This window comes from Benincasa hispida, chromosome 3 (genome assembly GCF_009727055.1).
Source record: "Benincasa hispida cultivar B227 chromosome 3, ASM972705v1, whole genome shotgun sequence".
Taxonomy (NCBI): Eukaryota; Viridiplantae; Streptophyta; class Magnoliopsida; order Cucurbitales; family Cucurbitaceae; genus Benincasa; species Benincasa hispida.
This window is the reverse complement of record NC_052351.1, coordinates 24,991,318-25,000,879: the sequence shown is the minus strand read 5'-3', so window position 1 is coordinate 25,000,879 and position 9,562 is coordinate 24,991,318.

Here is a 9,562-nt window from a genome sequence, read left to right as displayed (position 1 = left end):
TATTGTTTTTGAAAATTTTTAATACTACTTTTATTCGTTGCTTTTCATGAAAAAAACATTTAAAATTTATATGGTGTCTATAAAATAAAATAATATTATTGGGAATAATTTGATATACATAATAACTATATAACACTATTAAGCTGCTTATGCTTTAATTGACTATATACAAGTACTATATAAACGTATAGACGTTATATACCATAATAATTTTCAAACTCAAAAGTAAGCCAAAATGAGGAATGTAGGTTGTAAATTGAAATAACCCCAAAGCATTATTGAATAGGTAGTTAAGGGCACACTTATGAAGTATTGTTATAAAAACTATTTATTCGCTTATACGGGTTGTAAGCAGAATTACAATGACTATTTCAGTAGAATACATCGACTAATTTTGATAAGACAACTATTAGTTCGAACTACTTGATTCCGAAGGTATTGCATGAAGCATTCAAGCCACTGAATTGACTTTTTCCATAATTAAGCGATGAAATCTGTGAGTTTGAGAGGAAAGAGATTCAAAGTAGGGTTGAAATTTGGATATTTAAGCAAAGGGCGTGTGCTTGGAGGTTGTCTTTTTTGCCATTTTTGAGCAGTGGGTGCATGACTCTGCAGTTGTAGTTTTTGGTTCGACCGTGTCTCTTTCAGCTGCAAACTATTACAAGAAATTTCCATTCTTAAAAACTATATATCATATTTTAATGCTTATTTTTAAGGATAAAGTCCGAGGGTAAGGGCATGGGAGCCATTATTTAGCCACAATTTTTAACTTTCTTGAGTCTACATCCCAATTGTAGAACGTTGACGAATACTCCAAATTTAGACAAAGCAACCAGTACAATATCAATTGCATTAAATCATCAATTAAGGAACAAATAATTTTGAGTTTGACTGTCGGCTTGGAAAAAGTATATTTGAAATTAAACTCTAATAGTTAGCTCTTATACTTCCTATAAGATTTGTCATATTCATATTTTTCTCCTACCAATTTAGATGTTCTTGGCGTTTTTTTCCTAGCTGAGAACATTCATATTCTTCCCATCAAATTTCTTGACATCTTTTTTAAAAAAGATCAAGAAAAATAACACTTGATATTTAAAAAACATCAAGAAACATTATTTTTTATAATAAGGGCTTTATGTTTGACGTTTTGAATATAGGCAAAAAAAAAAAAAAAAAAAAAAGTAATCAACACGATTAATATTTTTGTTTTTTTTTTCTTTCTTTCTTACCATTTATGAAGAATGAGGAGTGAAGACATCTTATCATATGTCTTGTTTGTGCATCGTTTTAATTTAATTCTTTTGGAAAAATAAGCATATATATATTCAGAGAATAATCTAACACTATAGAATTAAGTGTGAGGTAAGTAGTTGCTTTGAGCCCACTAATTAAATCATCATCTTATAAAAGTAAATTGATATTCAGACTAAAGTTATATTCTCACAATCAAAATTGACAAGTTACCTCTTCCAGTGGCTGAAATGAAAAGCATCAAAAATCCATGGCTGAGAAAATACATAGCAATAATTGAAATCTAGGGTTTCAACATAAATAGGCGAAGAGTCCCATTTGAAATCGTCAACGGAAGAAAAGAACATTTTAGAAAAAAAAAACATTTTAAAAAAAAAGGCTTCTGTGAGGGTTCCAACGTGAATCATTAATAGAGATATATTTATAAAAAAAATTCCATATTCTATTTATTAATAGAATTAAAAATGCCAAATGAAGTAATTACAACCATTGGAAAGGGTTTTGAAATGAGATGTTGTACGTTGCCTTGAGGACTCCCACCATCATTTTACAAAAACTTAATTTCAATCTCCAATATTCGTCTCACTTCGAACCAACATAAATCAGTCACATCCCAAACTAAAAATAAAATAAATGGAAAAAAGAAAAAGAACAAGAATTTAGGCTTATTGCATGAGAATTAAATAAATGTTTAGCCCCCCTAGTTTCTCTAACTACTTTAACTTTATCTTGTGGCATGCGCATATGGAGGAGTTTCGCTATAAAGTAATCATTCTTATACTCAAGAACATCTTTTATATATAGTAAATCTTTGATCTTTAGACTTAGATAATGGTGGGGCTATTATATATATATATATATATTCCCCGTCGCAAAGGACACCTTTTTTATATTATAAACTAAAAACTATTTTACTTTAAGTTAAAGATTTCAAATCTTGATTCCGTTGCATGCCTGAGGTGAGTGTTGTTGATGCTAGATTTTGGATAGTGGAGAACGTATCTGACCTTCATGTGATACCAACTATTAACTTTTTTGAAGTGAAAAAGAATATGACCGATAAAAGAGAAAATTTGCCTATCGGTATGGTGCTTGTTACGCACACTCAAATGCTTAAATCAAAGAGTCAAAAAGTGTAGAAACTAGAAAGTTTGAGGGTAGGACTTAAGTTATCTCACATGAAGTTATACTGATGTATTTATAGAGAAAGTTGAGCTATATTGTTTACTAGGGTTTGGCTAGCTAGGGTCGGCCTTGGCGAGCATCTTCCTCTAGGCTCATTTTGGTCATAGAACAATGCTTTGGACTAGGACATATGTGGGATATGGCCCATTAGCTATTTTACTAAGGTTGGTCTTAGCCTTGGCCAAGCATACTAGTTTGGGCTTTGTCCCAAACTAACCATCTTTCACTCGTCCATTTAGGTCTTCAAGTGTTATTGTTGGTTCAAATCTTGTTATTATTATTATTATTTTTTTTTTTTGAAATTTCATCTATAGAAAAACAACCATCCTTCTTAGCCCCAATCAATTGGAAAAGCTCATAAGGAAAATCAACCGTCCAATAACAAGAAAAAGAAGAAAGAAAAGCATAATTGGCCAAATTATGGTCCATCCTATTACATTCTCTAGAATATAAGTGCAAGCGGACATGAAGTCGGCATAATAGAGAGAAAACCTCAATAAAAATAACCCCAAAGGGAGAATTAAGAAATCTCCGACAACTTTTTCACCATGCCCAAATTTTGTTGCTTTCTCGACTTTATTGTCTCTATTATTATTTTATGTCAATTCCACCCGGCCCAAAGCAAGAGTTAATTACAAAATTATTATTATAAATATGTTGTACTCCGGTAACATTGGCCGTCGAAATTGACACAAAAACATGAATAGAGAAATTAATTAAATTTGGGTAGGATTATATTCCATGAGAAAGGAAAAAAAAAAGGGTTGGGATAAAGTATTAATGCTTGTTTTGATCTAGAATGGGGGCAAAGAACAAATATTAATATTCGATGTTTAAGAAATGAAGAGAGAGAATGAAAAGTATGGTGTATTTAACGTCATAATTAATGTGAAAATAGAAGTGAAGTGAAGTGATTAGGAATAAAATGATTGAGGAGGAAATAATGTATAGGGTTAATGGGAATGGAAGATATTTAAAAAAATGATGAATCCCGACAAAGATTCTGATTACTTGGAAATCCATGAAACCGACCTGGACACTACTAGGAAGGTCCCACTTATGTATCATTTAACCACCACCAGTTCCCTTCCCATAATTTATGCTTCTTCCTTCTCCCTTCCTCAAATTCATCTAAAGAACACATCGGATAACCCCTACCTACCCTATAAAATCACTTTTATCCAAAATCATTTTCCCCCTTTTCTTCTATCTTTGTCTTCTCACGATAAGGAACCCAGCAACCTAAACACTTCAAAAGCAATCTCAGACAATGATGTTCACTCCATGCTTTTAAAGTTTACGATTCAATATAGATATCTTAAATCATCGATTAACCTAAAACCTTAAGTGGATGGGACATTTCTCCTCACTTAGTAAACTTGAAAATTTGTAAAATTGGTAGAATATTTAATAAGTAAGGAAGAAAGTTTGAATATATGACATCTAGTTTTGATTTTGATACCATACTGAATCACTAAATAATCGAATACAGGATGACATATAACTATATGTGGGCTGAGGGTTCAAATAATGGTGTCTTTAGGTCTCCTAAATTACACATAGGAGTGAGTAAGTTGGTTTAATATAATATGTGGATATATTTTGTATGTTAAGAGAGTCGAGAGATTAATGAAGTCAAAAGAAAGAAAAGAGTCGGAATGATTTTGAGGATAACAGACAATTTTGAAAGGGCGGGCAAGAGAGGGAAAAAAAACCCCATAAGGTTGGCTTTAATTTTGACACGAAAACAAGGCTTAATTGGATGCACCTGCCGACCACAAATAGCAAGTACGCATAAGTGGCACTGTCTTACTCATAAAATTAAATTTTTGTTAAAAAAAAAAGTGGTACTGTCTCTCTCTGCTTTAAAAATGGTTTCTAGCTTTCCCAAAGATTATAATATGAATTAATTCTAATTATCATTTTGTATATCAAATATGTTGGTAAAAGTCGTGTTGGACTTTTGATAAAATATTAGAAGTGCATTATCTTATATCGAAAAAGTTCAAGAAATTAAGTAATGGACTTCAAACACTATAAAAAGAGACTGTCTTTCATTTTAAATTATCCCAATTAGAAACACTTTAAACCTAAGTGCACTAATTCTAGTTCATTTTTTTTATTCTTTAATTTGAGAGTAGGGAAAAGGGAGTAAGTAGTACAAATATTATGAGAGAGTGCTTTTCTTTGGAATTAGGGTCGGAGAAAGTTTCCGGTGTGATTATAATAATTTTTCACATAGTAAAATTTTTCTAGTTCATGATTTTTTCTCTGGGTTTAGAATTTTTCCATGTAAATTCTTGTAATTCCTAATTTTATTGTTCTTTTAATTTCTATGTTATTTCTCTGTTTATTCCTGTGATAATAGTGGGTTTTTTTTTATCCAACAAGAGGTACCAAAGTTTTAGGTTCACAATTTTCTAAATTTATGAGCATGCTCTGTGATTGCGCCATTGTTTGAACTTTTAAATCAAAAAAGAATTCTAGAAATATGTTGCGATATTGTGAATTGAGTGAGTTGTTTACTATTTGCATATTTGCTAGGAATGCAAATGTGTCAAATTTTATGAGTTAAGTAAGTTTGATATGGAGAAATTTGATGGAAGGATCAACTTCAACTTGTGACAAGTGCAAGTCTCAAGAGATGTGTTAATACAATTTGGGCTACCTAAGTACAAATTAAATGGTGGTCATCGTTCAATGGCGTCAATGTGTGATTCTAGCAGAGGTTCAAAGAAAAAAGTCTTCGAGCAAAACATAGGTTGTTGGGAATGCAGACAATCTAAGCACATGAAAAATAGAATAGGTTTGTAAAGACCTTTGGATCAAATGTTGACATAGTCTTTCTCGTCAGAGGAGACAGTGACTTCCTTTCAGAAGACAAAATTCATCCTTTATGATATATTTGCTTTTATCATGATAGAGGATTAGATGTTAGTGAAGCCTACAAATTTATACATGGGCATTAGCTTGGTAGTTATGCAAGATGTATGATGGAAGTTATGTAGGTGGCTAAAAACTTCCAGGTGAACCAAGTAGGCGGAAGTTGCACCACAAATTTCAACAAGTTAGTTTATTGGCATGTGAAAAAAAAGAAAATCTATAAAGATAGTGTATTCCATGTGGTCTACTTTTTATGGTGGAGTGAGTAATAATTCTATGAGTTGAGAATTATGATTGTTAATGAAGATAATGATTGTAGCAGAAGTTGTACATTCTTCAAGTACCTCACTACAAGAATTTTATTTTTCCCGATGAAACTTTTCCTAACGTAACAAAAGCGTTTGGAGAGCTCATTTTTTCCCACGTTATTTTGTGACGTCAGGAGAAAAAAAAATCCTGACGAAAACTTGACTAGCATCGGGATAAATCAGCTATCTCGACGCCGTTTTCTTAGACTGTCGGCATAAACCACGTTAGGGAAAAGATTTGTTGGCCTCTCCCGATGCTAAAATTACGGCGTCGGGAGATAGTGTCTATCCCGATGGTATAGATGAGGCGTCGAGTTTTAAAGAAAGATTAGAAAATTTTGATTAAAGTTATCTCGATGGTGTTTCAAACCATCGTCGAGATACGTATGTTCTCCCGATGGTTTTACGAGCGTCGAAAGAGGGTTAATTTAAAAAAATGTTGAGAAAATTTTATTAACGTTATCCCAACGGTGGGTGAAACAACCATTGAAAAAAGATATTTAGCCCAATAGTTATAGAAGCGTCAGAAGATGGTAAATTTAATTAAAAAGTTACCGAAATTTTATTAAAGTTATCCCAACGGTGAGTAAACCAACCATCGGGATAATGTACTTTGGCCGACGGTGCGTCAGGAGAGGGTAAATTTAAAAAACTTGGAGAATTTTTATTAGAGTAGTTATCCCGAGGTGATCCAAACGACCGTCAGGAGAACCTATTTAGCCCGACAATTTTATGATCATCAGGAGAGAGTCAATTTAAAAAAAAAGGTAGGGAAATTTTTATTAGAGTTATCTCGACGATGGTCCAAACGATCGTCGGGAGAAGGTATTTATCCCGACGGTTTTAAGAGCGTTAGGAGAGGGTTAATTAAAACCCTCATTTGCTTCAGCGTAGCCACTGCCCTAGTTTCTTATCTTTCTTTCTTTCTTCTTTTCCAATCTTTCTTCTTTGATTCTTACAAGTGCGTCCGCCCATCCTTGCCCGATTCTCGCCGTCCGATGTGCCCTTCGTCATTGTCCACAACTAGGTACGAATTATTTTTTATTTTTTATTTTCCATTTTCCTCCTTCCCATTTACGGAGGAATCTTTCTTGATTTACAATCTCTTAATTGTTTCTTTTTCCATTTCCCATTTCCCATCCGCCCATGCTTGCCCATTTCTCGCATTGGTTTATATAATTTGGGTATTCAAAATTTTCATACCTAGTTTTTGTACTTGCAAATTAATTCTTGGTAAGACTATCCTTCAATCCTCATCCTAAAATCGAAGAAACGGGTTTTATGTTTTTTCTTCACTTTTGGTTGCTGATTTGTTGTTGGAAGTTATTTGGTTGATGAACTCATAGATGTCGATTCTGGTAAACGATGTGGTTGTTGATAATTTTAAGTTACATTGGTTTGGTCTTAGTTATAAAATTCGGTCATAGCTTCCACATAAATATTACATCTTATTTTTTTTAGCAGTACAATACAATTATAAACTTTTTTGGGTTCCTCTCTTAATTTTCATCTTCATGGACTGACATTATTTACACACATTCATTAATATTCTTGACAATAACTCACCTATGCCAACTTACGGACACCCTTTAGGTACTTATTTCAAATTTTCTTCCTTTCTTAAGTATGTCTTGGATAGTTGATGTTTTGAAAGCTTAGATACTGGTGACTTGTTATCTAATTTTCTTTTTAGAAGTTATAACCGGTGAGAGTATCAAGGGAAAAAGTAATTGATACCATCATTCAGCAAAATGAAAAGGGAACAAATATTCTTTAATGAAGATGAATGATCCGGTCCCTTATGGATTTGGAGTCTTGTACTTTTTTTTTTTTTTTTTTTTGTCGCTTCTTGGGCTTTCTACTGTAGAGTACATAAACTTATACTCTTTGTATTAGTTGGAACTTTTCTATTTTCATACGAGTTATAAGTTGGACCATGCAATTATATGTTTTGTGTTGAATATTTAACTTTGACTTTTTGTTAACCATATCTCAACTTTGACATTGGAGATGCATTTGGATAATATCTTGCATTTATTGTCTCTCTTCAAGTTAGTTGTTTTTTTGGCTTATTGCTTATCGTTGGGTTGATCACTCTTCACAAGTCCCAAATACTCAAGATCAACGCTGGAGAGATAAAGAAATGGCTCAGAATTATTCTGTCAAATCCTTGATACTTGGAACTCGATGCTCGACAGCTTCCTATTCGATCCTCAATGAGAATTTCCTTCTTTGTCTGACGAGTCTCTGTTAAATCCTCAATGCAACTCGATGACAACAGAACTAATATCGATTGTACTCGACGGTTCTTGAACGATGCTTAGTGCGACTCAAAGGTGAAAACAATGAACTCGAAGCTAATCGATAGCGAAGAATCGATGCACGATTGACTCGGTAATCTGATTACTCGATACGATTTGAAAGATAATTGAATGGCCACGATTTGTAGTAAAGAAATACTTGGTTGAACAAGAAAGATAAGGGAAGAAGAAGGAGACACTGTGTTTACGTGGTTCGACAAGATTGCCTACGTCCACGGGAAGATTTGAGTTCTTTTTACTGATGAAAATTATCTACAGACTTTTTTTGTTTATAGAAAACTAAGAAAATGATGATAACACTATGATTTGAATTTAAAATCAGTGATATTTATAGGGTATACCAGCGGACCGTTTTACAAAGTTAGTTATAAACAAACAAAATCTGAGGTATTTGAGTCAAAGCTTCTTCAAATTCCCCACCTTGACTCCAATGCCTTGCAATCTTCTGATTTTCCTGATTTTGACCGGTTTGTCTACACTGTGTCTGGAATTTCAAAACCAACTTGTTCTAAACATTTAAACAATTTAAGCTTTGAAATAGGTTTTGTTAACATATCAGCTGCATTGTCAGAAGTATGGACTTTTAAAATCTCTATCTCCCCTGTCTCAATTTTAGCTATAATGAAATGATATTTGATATTAATGTGCTTTGTCCTAGTGTGGAATTATGGATTCCGGGATAAATGAATAACACTTTGGTTGTTATAGTAGAGTTTCACTACTGTTTGATCTATTCCGAAGTCTTTCCAGCAGTCCCTTGAGCCACAACGCCTCTTTGATTGCTTCAGTTAAAGCCATATATTCAGCTTTTGTTGTAGATAAGACTATTATAGGCTGTAATGATGCTTTCCAGCTGATTAGATTAGGACCAAAAAGGAAAAGGTAACCTGTTAAGGACCTCTTTTTATCCAAATCACCAACATAGTCAGCATAGTCAACATCCACATATCCATAAAGCTCTAAGTTTGGTTTAGCTGACCTTTGGTAGACTAACTTTGAGTTTTTAGACCAAACTAGGTACCGTAGGATCTATTTAGTAGCCTCCCAGTGTCTTTTACTAGGATTAGACATATAACTAAGCTAGCTGAATATGAGAGATCAGGTCTAGTAGCAATCATTAAATACAGTAGGCTTCCGACTGCTTGACTATAGAGTATGACAACCATCTGTTTCTGATGTTCTTGGTTAGAATCCTTAGAAGAGTTAGCTGAGGAAAGCTTAAAGTGTTGAGCAATAGGTAAACTCACAGGTTTGGCATTATTCATGTTGAACCTTTTAAGGATCTTCTCACAATAATTGGAATGATTGATGCTTAGAATAGACTTCTCTTTATTCCTATGGATCTCTATTCTTAGGATCTTGCTTGTTTCTCCTAAGTCTTTCATATCAAACTCTCTTTTTAAGAGGTTCTTAACATGGGTTAGATCTCCTTTGGACATACCTGCCAGCAACATATCATCTATATATATGAGTAGGTAAACTTTGTCCTGGTAAGAACCTGTGTTTACATAAGCACATATGTCAAATGAACTGTTTTTTAACACAATGCTAGAAATATAGTCATTGAATCTCTTATACCAGCACCTAGATGATTGTTTTAACCCATATATA